Genomic DNA, 18,626 nt, shown 5'->3' on the forward strand with positions numbered 1-18,626 from the left:
CAAAACATAAGTGCTAATGAGAGTGCATTCTGCCTACAGTATGTGGCTACACAGCCATTTTCTACCTTATTTGCCTTGGCCAGGGGCTTGAAAACTTCCAAAATAGTTTTTCTTTTTTTTTTTTCCAAAATATTTTGAGAGCCAAAAGCCTGTCATAAATCTGGACACTTGTAATTTGTCTCTTCCTCCCACTCTCTCTTTCTCTCATTCAATTCGCTCTCTTCCCTAGCAGGCAGTCTCTCTCTCATTTCTAACAGTCATGCTGTCTCCTTAATTCCTCTCATATTTCCAGAATTCTCTCTCTCTCTCCATCATCTGCAGTAGTCAATCTCACTCAGTTCCTTTCATGCTCAGCAAACACACATTTCTCTCTTTCTCTCTGAAGTTCTCCTCTCACACCGAATAGCCATAATCTCTCAATTTTCTCCTCATTCCCATAATTCACACACACACACTCTCTTTTAACACTTCATAATCACAATCAGTCACTCTCTCTTTTAGGCTCCTCCCATCTCCAAGAAGCTCTCTCTTTCTTTCCTCCCATTCTAAGTCATTTTCTACCCACCAATTCCTGGCAGTCACTCTGTCTCTGTTTCAATCCTCCATGTTTCTCTGTCAATCCCTATTATCTCCAGCTATCATTCTCTCTCTCTCTCTCTCTCAGTCCCTCTCATCTGCAGCAGTCACTCTCTCCATGTTAATCCGTCCTTCATCTTCAGTGTGCAGTCTCAAATCCCCTCATTATCAGCTCTCTCAAAGCCCTCATTGCCAGCAGTCACTCTCTCCCTCTGTATTTTTCTTATGATTTATCCCCCTCATCAACAGCAATCACTGTTTCTCTTTTTCAGTTCTATCCTCATCCATAGAAGTTATTCACTCTCTTAATCCTTTCCTTACCCATTCTCTCATCCACAGTACTCTCCTTCTGTCTCTCTCAAACTCCCTACCTCCAGCAGTCACTCCTTTTCTTGGTTTCCCTTCAAGTCCCCAGCAGTCTTTCCCTCCCTTCCATCCTCAATCACTCTCTGTCCCCAAATCCCAACAGCCACTTTCTCTCATTCCTGCCTCAATGCCTCTTTCTCTTTTCTCCTCTCTCTCTATCTCTCTCTCTTTCTTTCAGTGTACCTTATTTCATGTTTTGAGCCCTCAGGTCTTTCTTGTTCCCTTTCTCTATCCCCCATTCCCAATAGCCATTCTCTCAACTTCATCCATCCATAGTAGTCTCTTTTTAGCTTTCCTTCTCATTCCTAATCATTTCTCTCTCTCTCTCTCTCAGTTCCCTACTACAGAAGTCTCTCTCTTTCTCCCTCCTATCTTTGGCAGTCACTCTCTTTTAATCACATTTTCAAAGCCAGACATCACTGTCAATTCCCATCCCTAGCATTCTTACTTAAAAGTCTCCCCTCTCTTGCCCAGTCTCTCTTTTTTTTTCATGCCTCTAGTCAAGATCAGGAGCTTCATCACAAGAGAAAGATGGTACCTTCTCTACCCAATGACCTGTGTGGCCAAAGGCTGGGCTTTCTTCCTTCACAACTGAAGACAATGTCTTCTTCATGCTGGGGACTGCATGATTTAAAATCAGTTTCCTCCCTACACATCCAAAGACAAGGCCTTCATTCCCCACAGCCCTGCATTCTGATGACATTTTTTGTGACACCAGTAATTGACTCTTTTTTTTTTCTGCTGCCAAAGAGGTTGCCACAACTTTATTTCTCTTCAGTGCTGGCAATACATGATGGTGACTGAGAGCCATATTCAGTTGCTTAGAGACACATGTGACATGGGATCTGCAAGTTGCCAACTTGTGCTGCCCAATCCGCCGATTCGAACCAATTCACTTGGCAAACTTCGACTCTCCTTTGCTTTTGTTCATTGGTGAGCTCCTTCGGGACCATTTCTGCACACACCTTTCTCATGCCAAGATTTTCAGTTAAGATTTTCCTGTTTCTCTATCGATGTTTACTTGGTCTGCTATGCTTCTCAGTCAGCCGACAATTTTGACACAATAATATTTTCATCAGTTGTGCTCGTTACTGGCCGCCCTGACCTCTCTTTATCAGTGATGTTTTCTATCCTCTCAGAAAAGCATTCAATCCATTTGTACACTGAGGTTTTCTTCATGGCATTATCCCCCTAAACTTGGACTAAAATGTCCTTGATTTCACTGCCACTCTTATAAAGTTTAACAAAAAAATGTAATGTTTGTTCATTGCTCTAATTCAGGGGTGCCCAATAGGTCGATCGTGATCGACGGGTAGCTCGCCAAGGCAAAGTGAGTCGATCACCCAGGACTCACTTTGTCTTGGCGATCTATCGGGCTGATCAGTCTTTCTCTCCCCGACGTCAATTCTGCTGTCGGAGAGGAAGTTCGGGCCAGCCAATCGCTGCCTGGCTGGGCGGAACTTCCTCTCCAAATTGACGTCGGGGAGAGGAATGCTGGTCGGCTTGAAGCAGGGAGAGCATGGGGCGGCATCGGCGTCAACTTTGGGGCCTGTTATCCATTGGTGGCGGTTTGGGTCCTGTTCCCCAATGGCAGCAGCAGTGGCAGTAGCTTGAGGAAGGGCAGGGAGAAAGAAAGAAAGGGGGCAGGCAGGGAGACAAGGAAAGAAGAGAAACAGAAAAAAAGAAAGGGGGCATGAAGAGAGAAAGAAAGAAAGGTCAGGGAGAGAGGAAGAAAAAAGTTGGGGGAGGGAATGAGGTGTGGAAGAAAGGAAGCATACAGGCTGAAAGAAAGATTGGATGCACAGTCAGAAGAAGAAAGTGCAACCAGAGACTCGTGAAATCACCAGACAAGGTAGGAAAAATGATTTTATTTTAAATTTAGTGATCAAAATGTGTCTGAATTTATATCTGCTGTCTATATTTTACAATATGGCCCCCTTTTACTAAACCGCAATAGTGGTTTTTAGCGCAGGGAGCCTATGAGCGTCGAGAGCAGCGCTGGGCATTCAGCGCAGCTCTCTGCGCTAAAAACTGCTATTGTGGTTTAATAAAAAGGGAGGGGGGTGGGTATTTGTCTATTTTTGTATGGTTGTTACTGAGGTGACAGTGCATAGAGTCATCTGCTTTGACCTCTTTGAAAAAACCCCGGAATAGGAATGATAATTAACAATTCTATGAGTACAGTGTGCGTTGTGTTTTTTTTAAAATTTTATTGTTGGTAGATCATTTTGACTTGGTCATTTTAAAAGTAGCTCGCGAGTCAAAAACGTGTAGGCACCCCTGCTCTAATTTCAAGCGCCGACATTCTCGTGATGGCACACAAAAACATGCAACAACAATGATGAATGCTATGCAGCAAGACACCACCACACATCAACACGAACACAGCTGTGAGACACTGATATACCAAGGTTATGAAACCTTACTGAGCTGTTTGTACAGCCCTGCCAAAGTAAGTGCACGGTAGCAAGTTCATGAATTTGTTATCAGACCTTGTATACGTGTATGTAAAGAGCATGTCTCATGCCGGTGTGTTAAAGGTGCATCTCATGCACATCCATTAAAAGCGAATACCAGCTGGTCTGGGGCTGCTGATTACAAATGACCCACCACCTTACAGAAGTGCCTATCAGTTAATGGTGCCTTTGATTTGCATAAGTGGTGTGAACCTCTAGGCCCCAATTTATAGAGTTGCCCTGATATGTTATGAAACATGCATGAATGTCGCAACTCCACCTCTGCTCTTCCCAGACTAGATCCACAGGTACAACAATGTGTAGTCGGTGGTAAAGAATGACACGGGGACAAATTTGTCCGCGTCCCCGCAGGAACTCAATTTCCCCGTGTGCATGCAGAAAAAAGCATATATACAAGGGTGAATCAAAAATTAAAGGCAATTGTTAAATTATGTGATAACCGGAACAGAGCTAGCAAAATGCAACATATACTCGTACATTGCCTGTTGGATAGTTCGTCCATGCATAGTGCAGCGCTCAGCCTTTAGTCATGTGGCAGCCACGGGGTCAGATTGCACCATCAAAAAACAACGTGCAGTAGTGTGCTTTCTTTTGGGCAGAGGGAGTGAAACCTGTGGAAATTCACCACCGGATATTAACTCAGTATGGACATAGCACCATGAATCAAAGAAAGGTTTATGAGTGGGTAAAAAGGTTTAATGTGGGAAGAACAGGTCGTTCTGGTCGCTCATCAACACTGCGCACACAAGCGCACATTGACAGGGCAGATGCCTTGATTAGAGAAGACCAATGGATAACGATGTCTCGATTGGCTGCAAATTTTGGATATCAGCTATGGATTTTCATTTGCCATAATGCACGATGTCTTGGGATACAGAAAAGTCTGCGCACAATGGTTTCCCAAACAGCTTACTGATCTGCACAAGCAACAGCATGTGGAGATTGCGACCCAGTATTCTGGAGAGAATTGTCACCGGCGAAGAGACATGGGTGCATCACAGCGACCCGGAAAGCAATAGACAAAGCATGATGAAGTAAAGGAAGTAGCGCTCACCTGGCTTCGGGAACAGCCATAAAACTTCTTCTCTGCAGGAATGCAGAAACTAGTTGAATGATACAACAAATATGTTGTCTTGCATGAAGACTATGTAGAAAAGTAATATGTTCAGTTGCTCACAGTTACTTCTATTACTGTATATATTTTGCCTTTTCCTTTTGATTTACCCTCACATCTTGCATTGTCACATTTGCATGGTTTATTGTAGGTTCTCCACCCCCCTCCCCTAGTATGGCATGCGCCAAGGATGTGCTGCAAAAAGGCATACCTATGATTGACACTCATGCATCCTTGCAAAATAGTTATTTTGCACGTGTCAGTTGTATTCTCCTACAACCGACTGGATAGAATTAGGGCGGACCTCCGTGACAATAATTTGCATGTGAAATTGTTTCGACATCGATTGTCATTTTCAAATCAGATAATTTACAAGTACCACAGCGACTCGCAGGATTTTAGTGGCGATTTTAGAGCATCCAAAAATCTAGGTTGACAACATTAGTTTGAAGAGTATTTGGGAGGGTGTCAGGTCAAAAGCGCGCCGGGAGAAAGGCGCGCCCAGACAAATGAGCGCAGCGCGCGCCGCCGCACCGCTCTAAATGACTGTTTTTAGCGCTCCGACGGGGGTGTGTGTGGGGGGGGAACCCCCCCACTTTACTTAATAGACATCGCGCCGCGTTGCGGGGGCGTTGTGGGAGGTGTGGGGGGTTGTAACCCCCCCACATTTTACTGAAAACTTCACTTTTTCACTGTTTTTAGGGAAAAAGTTCAGTTTACAGTAAAATGTGGAGGGTTAAAACCCCCCCTAACGCCGGCGCGATGTCTATTAAGTAAACTGGGGGGGTTCCCCAACAAAAACCCCCGTCGGAGCCCCTAAAAACTGTAATTTAGAGCGGCGTGGCTGCGCGTGCTTTTGTCTTTCGCTCCGTTGTCTATGAACCATTTGGGAGTGCTTCAGCAAGTTATCACCTCGTACCTTGGCTGCACTGTAAAACTGAGAAATGTGGAAATGTCACAGACACAAGTGCCCTGCTGTGATAATTACAGGGATTTTCTATTAGATTATATAAGGATTTATAATGCCACAGCACTGATCCATCTGGCACTTAAAATGCCAGAATTATATCAGAAAGGTAAAATCAGTCAACCACATTGACATTGTACCTTTGATCCATCTATATGTAAGGCTACTAATCTTATCTAAAAAGAGATAATAATTACACAGTCTTCACCCCCTCCTACCAGGAAGCAGGATGGTGTGCAAGCCCTGGGGAACCCCTTGTTACATCCACAGTAAGAGACCTACAAATCAAAATTTCTTTGAATGATAGCAATCACTCAAACATGTCATGGATTACTTGCCAGGATGTTCAAATATCACTACTGTAACCATGGACTGGGTTAAGATGGCATTACTCACAGAACAAGTGCATAGCTCTCTTAACTAGATATGTATTTTGAAAAGATATCTGAACAATATCCATCCACTTAAATTGCAGAATGATATTATTTGGATTAAAAAGGGTCCAGGTCAGGGGAGGAGTGGCAGGGTTAGCACTAGAACTTAGCTGGATATGTGACATTCAGCTGCTATCCAAGCTATCACAATAGATGTAGGCCTGCCCAATGGTTTACTTTAACTTATTACACTGACCATGTCAAATGAAAAATCTATCCCAACATTTTACATTTTTTTCAGGGTAAGTATATCATACATATGAAATCCTACTTAGTTCTTGAAGTTCATTTTTATTAGAATCTTCAGCATTTCCATTTATTGGGTTATACATATTTTGTGGACTCTCAAATATTTCAGTCTCTAGATCAGGGGTCCCCAAAGTCCCTCCTTGAGGGCCGAATCCAGTCGGGTTTTCAGGATTTCCCCAATGAATATGCATGAGATCTATGTGCATGCATATTCATTGGGGCAATCCTGAAAACCCGACTGGATTTGGCCCTCAAAGAGGGACTTTGAGGACCCCTGCTCTAGATCCTATGTTTAGAATTTGCATTCTGAATTGTCCTGGAATCTATGAAACACACATCATTTCTGAGTCCATATCACACACAGGTGCTGATTTTCAGTAGATGAGTATCTGACTTAGATAATGAGCAACTAAATTGAGCTCCTTTTCAGATGAATCTAGGCAGCTAGGTTTGTGGCTGAAAATAGGTTTAAGTTTAGGTGGCCAAAACAGAGTAGCCTAGATTTAGGCTACTTGAACTTGAGAGCCTGAACTTAGGCAGCTAGCCTTCTGAATCAGCCAGAACCAGTTAAGCCTCTTGCTACCCCAACAAACAGTACTGGGCAGACTTGCACGGTCTGTGTCTGTATATGGCCGTTTGGTGGAGGATGGGCTGGGGAGGGCTTCAAGGGCTGGGAGGATATAGATGGACTGGAGTGAGCTTTGATGGAGACTTCAGTAGTTGGAACCTAAGAACAGTACCGGGCAGAACTTTGGATTCTTGCCCCGAAATAGCTAAAAAGAAGAAGAAGAAACCCCCCTCCAACAAATGTTTAGATTGAATCAAGTTGGGCAGACTACATGGACCATGCAGGTCTTTATCTGCCATCATCTACTATGTTACTATATGTTACTATGTTATTAAGGTTGCTAACTGGATTTAGATTTGCTCAACAGGGTTGATCCAGTCCTGAGTTCACACACTGCACGCAAGGATATGCAGTTTTGATTGAGGTGGGAGTTTGCATGCAAATGATTTGCATCTGCATGGAAATCATTTGTATGAAAAAAGATAACGAAACAATTGCTGTTTTAAAATTGGTCAACAGCAATTGAATTGCTATCTTTAGTGAATCTGGGCCTATTACCCCAAGATCCCTCTCCCCATCCATGTATATCAGCCTCTCACTTCCCAGCACATGTACAGCTCTTTCGGATTTCTACTTTCCAAATGCATCACTCTGCACTTCTTTGCACTGAATTTTAGTTGCCACACATTAAATCATTCTTCCAACTTTTGCAGATACACTTAGGGCTCCTTTTATCAAGGTGTACTACGGGAGTTAGCGCGTTGGACATTTCATCACGCGCTAACCCCCACAGCAAGCCTAAAAACTAACGCCTCGTCAATGGAGGCATTAGCGATTAGCGCAGCAGGCGGTTGAACGCATGGTATTCCGCACATTAACCGCCTACCGCACCTTGATAAAAGGAGCCCTTAAATCACTCATTTGGGGTTACATATGAATATCCAGTGGCCCTTAATTAGTTAGTACTGCAGAATATCAGCAGTTAACATTTAAGTTGAAAATGGCTAATTTGTGGGCAGTCTGGGGGCAGAGTCTGGACTGAGAGGTTTGTTAAACCTAAATTATAAAGGAAAATTCAGTGAGACTAGCCCCCTGTTTTACTCAGGTGCACTAAGCGTTTTAGCACGCATTTAGACTAACATGCATGCGTTAGCGTTTAGCACACGCTAAAAAGCATAGCACACCTTAGTAAAAGGAGCCCTAAGTAGGGGGGAGGGGGGAAGAAGTAGTGTGGCACAATGATCAAAGCTACAGCCTCGTCACCCTGAAGCTGTGGGTTCAAGCCCATGCTCCTTCTTGTGCCACTTAATTTCCCCATTGCCCCAGGTACATTAGAAAGATTTTGAGCCTGCCAGGGCAGACAGTGAAAAATGCTTGAGAACCTGAATAAATTCATGTAAACCATTCTGAGCTCTCCTGGGAGAATAGTATAGAAAAATAAATAAATTATGTGGTTAAGTGCCAATGTTCAGTGCTTGACTACATAGGGTACAGTAAGTAACTGCATAAATCTGTAACCCCTTGCATGCCTGGATGCTGGGAAGGGGCACACAAAGTTTATTTTATTTGTTAGGACTAGAGCTGGGAGGGACCCACTAATCAGCTGGAGTACCACAGCAAGCAAGCACCAGACACTCCTATCGCTTTCTTCTGATTGTGACTCACCTTAAACTCAGATTTGGAAAAGAGGGGTTAATAAATTCAATGACTTCTCTTTCATTGATGCTCCTTGTGACTTTTGGCAGGTCACTATACACCCCCTTAACTCAGGTGCAATATATGTACAGTAGACTCTCAGTTAACCGGCCCCCATAGGGCTTTTTAGATATTGGATAAATGAAGTTTCTGGTTGCTTGAGAGTTACTATTAAAAATATGCCTAACTAATACTATACCCCATAGTATGTCATACCATAAACTGTTCCAAACTACCTCACATGTGGTAGGCAAAGCATGGGCGTACTCAGGTGTGGTGTGCCAAGTTTACACTTAAATGTTTGCCAGATATTGATTTTATTTTCATTTTAATTTAAAATATTACAGTCTTTCTTTGATATTTTTTTTTTCTGGTTGCTCGAGAGTTCTGGTTGCTTGAGTTCCAGTTAATAGTCTACTGTAAGTTTGAGTTACTAGACGTCCGGATTTACTCGGACATGTACTCTTTGTAGAGGACTGTCCAGGCATCAGGATGGCTTCGTCCGGGGCTGTCTCTGGAGGGCATCTGTACGTACGCGGAAGCAATGCGGTGATGCCATTGTGTCACACTGCACATGCTCGAAGGCCCTCCAAATGCGGCTCCGAGCTCAAGAAGAGGTTCATGGGTGGGGCTGGGGCGAAATGGGGCATGACTTGGGCAGAACAGGGCAGGGCTGGATGGAACTGGGCAGGCCAGGGGGGGCGTGGCCACATGTCCGGATTTTACATTCGTAAAATCTGGTAACTCTACTGTAAGTCCTTTTGTTAATCCTCGAGTCTAGCTTTGAACAAGGCAAGTACCGGTAATCCTCCGTCTACAATGAGACCTTGAGCAAGGGGGTGCTACGAAATGACGATTTCCACTTTCATGGGCTGAGAAGAGTTTCCCACACTCGCAATATAAAAATTGTTCCAACCGCCCTGATAAGATCTTTAATCTTTTCAGTGCCATTTTGACTAATCTTCTTACACTTCAGTTTATATGAAACATGTTGCCGTCACCAAGGTCCTACAGCTTAATGTTTTTCTATGGAAGAAACTCATTTGTCAGATTCCTTCTCATGCAGTCAGTCTATTCAAGTCAACCTGTAACTCTGTTTCCCATCCTTATCATTTCTTGCATGTATTACATGCTTGTTTATCATCTGAAATAGTACAAAATCGTTGCTACAAATTGTACTTCACTTGTTACAGTTATCCAATAAAGAATGCCTCAGTTGTAATCACTTACTGTACATAACCATCTGCCCAATTTTCAATTCACTTGCATATTTTCTCATACATTCCTGTGCTTCTGACTTTTTATTACAAGTTTCTATATGCCTATGAGCACAATATAAAATGTTTTCACAAAATCCCAGTATATATCATCAACAATACCTCCATTGTGTGTGTTTTTTCTAACGTTCTCAAAAAGAAAAGCTTATTAAGTTAGTTTGGCACAAATTATTTTCCTGATTCTGTGCTGAATCCCTCTTATTTATTCCATATTCTCTAGGACAGTGGTTCCCAACCCTGTCCTGGAGGACCACCAGGCCAATCGGGTTTTCAGACTAGCCCTAATGAATATGCATGAGAGAGATTTGCATATAATGGAAGTGATAGGTATGCAAATCTGCTCCATGCATATTCATTAGGGATAGCCTGAAAACCCGATTGGCCTGGTGGTCCTCCAGGAAGGGTTGGGAACCACTGCTCTAAGATACATAGTTATCTCCTCTTCCTGTTGTAGGCATCAGGCTGGCAGGACATTGATTACTTATATCAATCTTTTTTTTTTTTTTTAAGCACTTTATAAAACCAAGATGTCACCATCAAACTCTCACTGCAAATAATGCCTGAAATTTATATTTAAAGGAGCAATTCTATAACTGCATGCATCAAAGTAGGTGTCCGAAGGGTTCACGGTAGGAATCTGTTTTATGGAGGGTATACAGCAGTGTCTCTGAAACTGTGTGCCAAGGCACAGTGGTGTTCTCCAAAGAGATTCCGGGTGTGCCACGAGAGATTCCAGAATTTTATTTTATTTTTAGAAATTCCCTTCATAAGTATACACTAGAATAGATGACATGTATGTCTCATACGCAAGTCCGTCAATTTTATGAACGTCTGTGTGCGTAAGGATACAACCCCTCAGACAAGCATCGTTCTTTAACTTGATTGCTCCTTGAAAACAACAGGCAAATAATTTTATTTTTATTTTTTTATGCAGTAGCTATCCTAACTTGAGCAACAAAGCAATCAAGGTTCTGTTACCGTTTGGATCTTCTTATCTTTGCGAACTTGGATTTTCAGCTCTGACAGAAATTTACCCCCTCTTTCACTAAGGTGCGCTATGCTTTTTATCATGCGATAAATATTAGTGTGTGCTAATCACACACTAAACGCTAATGCATGCATGTTATCCTATGAATGTGTTAGCGGTTAGTACACGCATTGATTTAGAGCAGGGGTAGGGAAATCCGGTCCTTGAAAGCTGTCTTCCAGTCGGGTTTTCAGGATTTCCCCAATGAATATGCATTGAAAGCAGTACATGCAAATAGATCTCATGCATATTCATTGGGGAAATCCTAAAAGCCCAACTGGATTGTGGCCCTCGAGGACCGGAGTTCCCTATCCCTGATTTAGAGCATGCTAAACACATGCTTAGCGCACCTTTGTAAAAGAGGGCCTAAATTGAAAAAAGAGAGAACGACTGCAAATGGTGGATGATGAAATGCGTGTTTGTCAACTATCGAGCCGTGTTTTGAATTAATTTGCACTCAAAAACAAGCACATCCATCACAATGATTAGCAATTCTATCTATTTTAGTTTCACTGTTGTTGCAATTACCCATATATAGCTTAATAACTTTAAATAGATAACTCTCAAATTTAATTTTTGCTAGTTTTGCAATTTTATAATTTCAGTTATAATGTGCCGTGAAAACCATTTGCTCCATTTAATCTAAATCTAATCTAAGCCTTAGATTTGTATACCATGCCATCTCCTAAAAATAGGGGCCTGACTCGGTTCACATAAGATTTCAATAAACAGGGAATCAAATTAACTAATAACTAATAAATGAAATTACTAATTAGTGTGCCAGAGATTAAAAAAAAGTTTGAGAGACACTGGTATACAGCATTGGTGCCAGGTCTGTGGGTGCTAGAGCACCCTCATCTTTCTTTCCAGCACCGCCCAGACACCAGAGCCAGTGTTGCCAGACACTTTTTTTTATAATCCCGCCCAATTACCTAGAAAAATCAGCCCCAAAACAGCCCATTGTATAAGGGGGGTGCTGAAAAGTTCTCAGCCCAACTAACTTCTGTTGGGACAGTCTCCATCGAGTGCTTTACACTTAATCCAGCGAGTAACCACTTTTTTCGTTCAGTAATTTTCTGACGGAACGAAGAGTGGAATCTCTGGTTTCTGTTTGTCTTCTGTTAACTCGATCGCCAGGGTCTCCTGCCCATTTGACATTTTCTTTTTTCTCTGTGCTCACCATCCATCTTCCATCTCTGTACTTTCCCTTTTACTGCCATATCCAATATTTCTGTTTCTTTCCCACTGTCTACTATCTCTCTCTCTCCTTGCCTTGTGTACTGGGTCAAACTTCTCTATTCACTTCCATGTAGCATTTCTCTTCCTCCCCTCCATTATCAAGTGCAACATTTATTTATTTCCCATACATCATCTCACCTGCCCTCCAGCCTATGTCCAACATTTCTCCCTTTCTCTTCTTCAAGCATGTCTTCCTCCCCTCCACCAAAATGCAGGATTTCTCCCTCTCACCCCTTCCTACCTTTTTGTTGCATCTCTCCCTTCCTCTCCTCCATCCCATGTCCAACAATTCTTCCTCTCTCCTCTCTCACCCATGCATTGCAGTTTCCTCTCTCCCATCCCCTGTGCAGAAGCTTTCCATCCCTCCCTCCAAATTTTACCTGGCCTAATTTACCTGCACCTATCTGAGATGTCTAGCAATGTCTAAGTCTACCATGCCTATTCTCCACCCCCTAACCATGTCTACTTGTCAGGCATTGGAGGGTGCCTCAAATTAGGGATTGCTTGGAGTCATTTGGATATCCATGCACAACCTAAATTATCAATTTAAAAAACTGTTTTTCTTTTTAATGCCCCCACCACACTCACGCCCTCCATTTCCACTCCATACCTCTTCAAATCTGAGTAGCTTCTCCAACATGTTGTTTGCGCTGGCTTTCCCTCTGACATCAATTCCTGGCCCTGCGATCCGAAAGTGATTTCAGAGGGATCCAGGCTGGCATGAGCAAGAGGCTAGAGTAGTTGCTTGCACTGGCAAAGAGGTACTAGGGTGGCGAAGGGAGGGCATGAGCATGGCATTGAGGGAGCGGAGAGGTGCCGGTGCCCCTACCAAAACAGTGCCCGGGGCAGTCCGCCTCTCCCCACCTCCCTCTTACTAAGCCACTGCAACCTGGCTAGGCCTAACAAGTGGAGAACAGATTGGACAGGCACAAAATACAAACCCTATTGGGGTATAGCAATGTCTGGAATGACCCATATAAGATGACCGGCTGCCTGGTTTTGGACTGGACATTTCTGCTTTTAAGGGTCTAGCATAGAGTTTGATTACAAGAAGTATGTGGAAACTGTAATGGCTGATTTCTCCTTGGCCTGTTTCGTTGGCCCAGCAGCAGAAGCAAAGGAGCTTGGAAAGATTGCATGCTTCAATCAAGTCACCATTTCCCCCTGCAACTGTCCCTCCTTCCCACTGACTGGATGGTGGAAGGTGATGGCACTGGTTGCTCTTCCCTCTCAGTTCTTTAATCTTTCCTAACCTCCTGGCTGAGCCCTGACTCCTTCCAAGACTGAGAAAAGCCCCAAATCCTTCCTCTAGCAAGCTTGTGATGGCAAGTGTTGACCAGCAGGTTGCTAACCTCCTAGCCCTATGCAGATTAGGGTGCCACTGCATGAGCAGCAGGGAGGCATGGGGAGGTGGACAAGTGTGGCTTCAGCCTAAAGTTCCTGACATGTAGAATCATAAAGTTCATTGGGCTATAATGTGAATAAGAAGTGTTGTGCAAATTCTCATTGCCTTGGTATTTAATAGGGACAGTTTACAGGGTATGGTAATAATTTATGAATAAGGCTTTACCATTATAGCACTACTCGAAGATATAAGTAGTCACATCTGGGATGGTGGCTTTGTAGCACAGTTCTGGTATTTGAACTATGTGATGACTTCCAAAGGGGAAAAATTAAAAATAATTGTATTATCATTACTCAAGTCAGAGGTGAGGTCCAAGAGGTGATCTGAACGTACAATGCACGGATTGTTAGCGGCAGTGCCGGGATTGCTTCCAAGCAGTAAATCAGATGAGGTCTAGGGGACAAGCAATGTAAATCGCCTTACAAATCCTTTTATTTCTCCCCAGTTCATCATTACTTTTCCCATGGCTTGATATGCAAAAGCACTTCTCTAGCTAGAAGCAGCTGTTATCTGGATCAGTGCCCTATCCATGAATTTTCACTAGCTTATCTGGACAGTGCTGCAAAACGTTTTTGTACCGTGTACCTTGGCCTTATCCAGATAGTGCTGGAGCAGAGTGAGGATGGAGATGTGTTTCTGCCTATCTCTGCAAACAGCTCTGGTCGTCTCTGAACATGTATATCCAGTGCTGCCATTTCTACAGATGATAGCACTGAAGCTACAAGGCCAATTTAAATACCATATCTAGCTCTGAGATTCATTTTCTCTTAGCGTATGCCCCATCTCTGCATGCGCAGATCGGAGGATGGTTGGCAGAGAGGTAAGTGAATCGGGCCAGGGTCGCTAAGGGGTCGCAAACCGATCAATACATGATCGGTTTGCTTTGTGAATCTAGCCCTAAGTGTTATTCTTTACAGCCACGCATAAATGGTACAGCGCATATCTGCAAGTGGGGCATACACATGAGTAGATCATGGGCAGGGTTCCCCTATATGTGCCCAACTTTTAAAAGCTAAGTGGATGTAAAAAGTCAAGAAACTAGAGTGAATGAAGGAGAGTGAGGAAACAGAGTGAGGAACCAAAGTCAGCCATAAATCAGAAAGTTAAGCGAGAAACAGCGAGAATGAAATATACAGTCTTGTAACCTCAACAGTGAGGTTCCATCCTGTAGCTGCCTTGCCCAGGGCCCCTCCTATGCCTTCAGGTTAATATGTAAATATTAGCTCTAGTCAAATTTGTTCTAGTTGAGAACAGATTTGACACTTGTTTCCGCCACCACAGGGAGAAGAGTGTGGTGCAGTGGTTAAAGCTACAGCCTTAGTTTCCTGAGGTTGTAGGTTCAAATCCACACTACTCCTTGTGACCCTGGGCAAGTCACTTAGGGCCAGATTCACTAACCTGCCCGCTCGGGCAGGTGTGACGAATTCACAAAAAACAAAAATGCAGATGGGGGCAATCGGAGGAACGCCCCCATCTGCCTGCCCAGATCGCTGGTGCACGATCCGCACACATGTGCAGACTATCTGTAGATGGTCTACGCATGCCCGTCCAAGCCGGGGCCATTTTTTTTTTTTTTTTAACTTTTCTGCACACGCCCTCCTGGTCTCCCCTTCCAAACCCTGCTCTTGCCGCCCAGACTTTCCTGCTCTCTGTCGCCTTCCCTGCAGTGCGAGCCCACGGGTTTAAAGTGGGGCTGCACTGCGGCAAGCAGCCCCCCTTTAAACCTGCGGACTCGCACTGCAGGGAAGGCGGCAGAGAATAGGAGCTCGGGGCAGAAAGCAGGGCAGGAAGATCAGGGCAGAGAGCAGGGACAGGCACCGCACATTTCATTTTCGGGGCAGAGAGCAGGGCTGCAAGATCGGGGCGAGCAGGCAGGAGACACGGGGAAGAACAGGGCTGAAAGATCGGGGTGAGCAAGCAGGAGACACAGGACAGAGCAGAGCTGGAGAGTAAGAAAAACAGTTTGCGACTGGTCCCCAGCAGTCACTTTACAGGATGAGCGGAAAGCCCAGTCGAATCGCAAAATTTGTTTAGTGGATCGCGTCCCTGCCTACTTTGCATGCAGTTCCCCTCATTTGCATGCACGGATTGTAATCGAATCGCTACACAGGTTAGTGAATAGTGCGGGAGGGAAATCTGGTCGCAAAGTGCTCGCAAACCAATCGATACACGATCGGTTTGCTTATTGAATCTAGCCCTTAATCTCTCCCCCACCCCCACGACCCCAGGTATATTAGATAAATTGTGAGCCCACCAGGACAGACAGGGAAAAATGCTTGAGTACCTGAATAAATTCATGTAAACCATTCTGAGCTCCCTTGGGAAAACGGAATAGAAAAGTAAATAAATAAGGATTCTAAGTTCAAAACTCCAGTGTTAGAGGGAAGAGTGCAGAAACAGCACTGAAAACTAGCTCCCCCGTGCTCAAAGCAAATGGGATACAAATGTTAGGCATTTTCATAAAGCAAAAGCAAGGGGGAGGAACATGACCAATGCATGTGCACAAGAGCTATGCTTACCACAAAACTCCTGTGCCAGGCAAAACAGGAAGTGCAAGTGCGCATTGGCACCCGTCCATTGTGCCATGAAATATAAGCCCCCCATAAAATTTTTGCAGTTTAAATCCCCGAGAGACTCACACCAAAGCTTAGGAAAACAGATGCCAGGGCCTGCTGGCACCTCCAGCTTTGTTCGGTCTCATTATAGGCATTTTTCTGTTTTCACTCTCAGCACTACAGGCTTTTCCTCCTTTCAAAAGAAGCCAAAACCCAGCAATTTAATGTGAAAAAAAAGGCAGATGAAAACCTTAGGGCATGTTTTACAAAGCCGTGCTAGCGGCTGCCGCGCGGCAACAGCCCCAAAGCCCTTTAAATCTCTATGGGCTTCGGGGCCTTTACTGTGTGGCAGCCGCTAGCGCGGCTTTGTAAAACAGGCCCTTAGTTTTTGTGCTGTCTTTTAAGCGACTACCTAATCACCTAATCACTGGATTTGGCGCTAAGGCCCTGAAGCAGTGCTTACCGGCTATGAAACGATCATCAGCCTGGCCTGTTTGTGTTCAGTGGTTTTTACCATTAATCATTCTCGGCTATTTTTTTGCTCCCACCTGCTAACTTTAAACTTGTGCGAAAGTTTTTTTTGCCTATGATGCTTGGGTGGGAGAGTGTGGGTACACCTCTCCGTTTGTCTGAGGCTTTTTCTTTCGCTTAAGTAATAAGCTAGCTTTCTTGGCTTGTGTGGTGTTTTTGTTTTGGAGTGATATTTTTGAATTTTTGTATTATTACTTTCCTCCGTTCCTCCCTGTTTTTTTGTGGTTTACATATCACATACATAAAATCTTGTTTCCCTACGATTTCCACATATAGCATAGACGTGACTGGACAACATCATAAGCATCCCCCCCCCCCCAATATAAAATATCAGTATATCGAGTCAATACACATTTCGCCAATTATGAAAACAAAAAGGCGTCGGATCAAATGATCAATTCCAAAGTAGATGACAAAACCAATTCACATTTGCATGCAAAGCAAGTCAGATTCCAACAATTCAGAGCTATAAGCAGGATTTAAAGTTTAAATCATACATTACTATCAGGCAAATATGAAGAGAATATTTTCAGATGGCAAATAATTGCATTTTCAGCATTTGAATCCATTTCAGTGCATTTAAATACAATTTGCACTGCTCATGGTAGCATATGAACGGGAGCATTCCGTGAATCTTGTGCACATTACTGGTGTTAATCTATCCTAGCGGTGGCATTAAGTTTTGTGCATCAGGGTCTTTGCTAGTTTTGAACTCCTGAATAAACCAGTGTTATCATCACACCTTCTCCCTCTCTTCATTCTGAGCTGACAACAAAGCCAACCCACAGTCAATAGGTTCCATCAACAACAACACTTCCCAGGGAGAGTCCATTCCTGATCTGCAGCTGGAATTTGAGGAAGAGGGAGCAGCTGCACTGACTGAACACACATGTGGACTTTACAATCTCTCCTGTCTTCCTTTTGAATGCTACAACTGTGAATTATGTTGTTTTTGCATCCATAATTAGAGGGCAGAACAGAAGGTGAAAGCTCAAACCTCCACAGTAACCTTTGGTGATGAGTGATTGATCGTTTTCTCAGGGGTACACTGAGAGAAGAAAGGATGTCAGGAAATGATCTCTCCATCAGGGAATTCTGCCCTGGATTCATACCTCAACTTGCAAATTTGAAGCAGTGCAATTTTGGAATTGACAGATGTAAATGAGAAGCAGGGAAGCAGGCAGGGCTGGTGCTACCAGGACTAGAGTTGCCATCTGGATCTAGATTAGCTCAAAAGGATAGATTTAGTCCTTGGTTTACCCCCATTGCATGCAGGGATTTGTAGTTATGATTCCCCTAGTCCTTGCATCAAGGGCAAGAATTTAAGAGGGGCCTAAAGCCCATCAGCAGGATGTAGTAGATAGAGGTTCACAGCCCCCTGTAGAATGGGAACCCAGGGCAACTGTTCTCTTTGCTGTTCACCCTCATAATGCTGGCCCTGGATGCAAGAATAAGGCTGCCAACTGGATCCAGATTCACAGGGCAGGGTTGATCCAGTCCTGGGTTTACCCCAGTAATTTCCCTAAGAAAAGCAAGACTACAAGTCCCAGGATGCACTGGGGTAAATCTAGGACGGGATCAACCCTGCCTTTCAAATCTGGATTCAGTGAGCAGCCTTAGGGAAGAAGCAAACAAGAGATGTAAAAAAATATATATATATGATTTTACTTCTGTGCAGTAGCTGACAATATATTGTGGACTTTTCTTGCCATTTAATTTGGCAGGAATAATATTTTCTGATTTGTAAAGGTTCAACCTTACAATCAGGTGGGAAGCAGGGTGCTGCTCAGTGCTGAAAGAGAAGAGGGTTCAGATCTGCTAAGTGTTTCCAAGGTAATAAAGCACAGTACCAACTAACACTGGGGGGGAGGGAGGGAGGGATGCCTTTGGGTTGCATGCAGTGAGGAATTCTTGCTGTGATGTTTCAAGGCAGAATACAGGAGTTGTTTGCTATCGCCTTCTCCTGTGCACTACATGGCTCTACTATGTTGCTGCTGCCCAACATGGGTCCCTGTTGCCTACAGCACCTGGTATTCCATTGTGGTCCCCCCATCTAGGTACTGACCAGGCCTGATGCTGCTTAGCTTTCAATAGCAAGAGTGAGCCTAACCAGGGCAGCCAGGCTGTAGACTCAACACTGTGCTAC

At 43.9% G+C, this 18,626-nt stretch overlaps 1 protein-coding gene across 2 annotated transcripts in view; it reads right to left on the reverse strand.

Moving 5' to 3' along the window:
- The window catches only part of NTN3 (netrin 3), a 312,749-nt gene that overhangs the window by 246,545 nt on the left and 47,578 nt on the right, over positions 1-18,626 (reverse strand). The gene's annotated exons all lie outside the window — the stretch shown is intronic.

Source organism: Geotrypetes seraphini, chromosome 11, assembly GCF_902459505.1.
Source record: "Geotrypetes seraphini chromosome 11, aGeoSer1.1, whole genome shotgun sequence".
Taxonomy (NCBI): domain Eukaryota; kingdom Metazoa; phylum Chordata; class Amphibia; order Gymnophiona; family Dermophiidae; genus Geotrypetes; species Geotrypetes seraphini.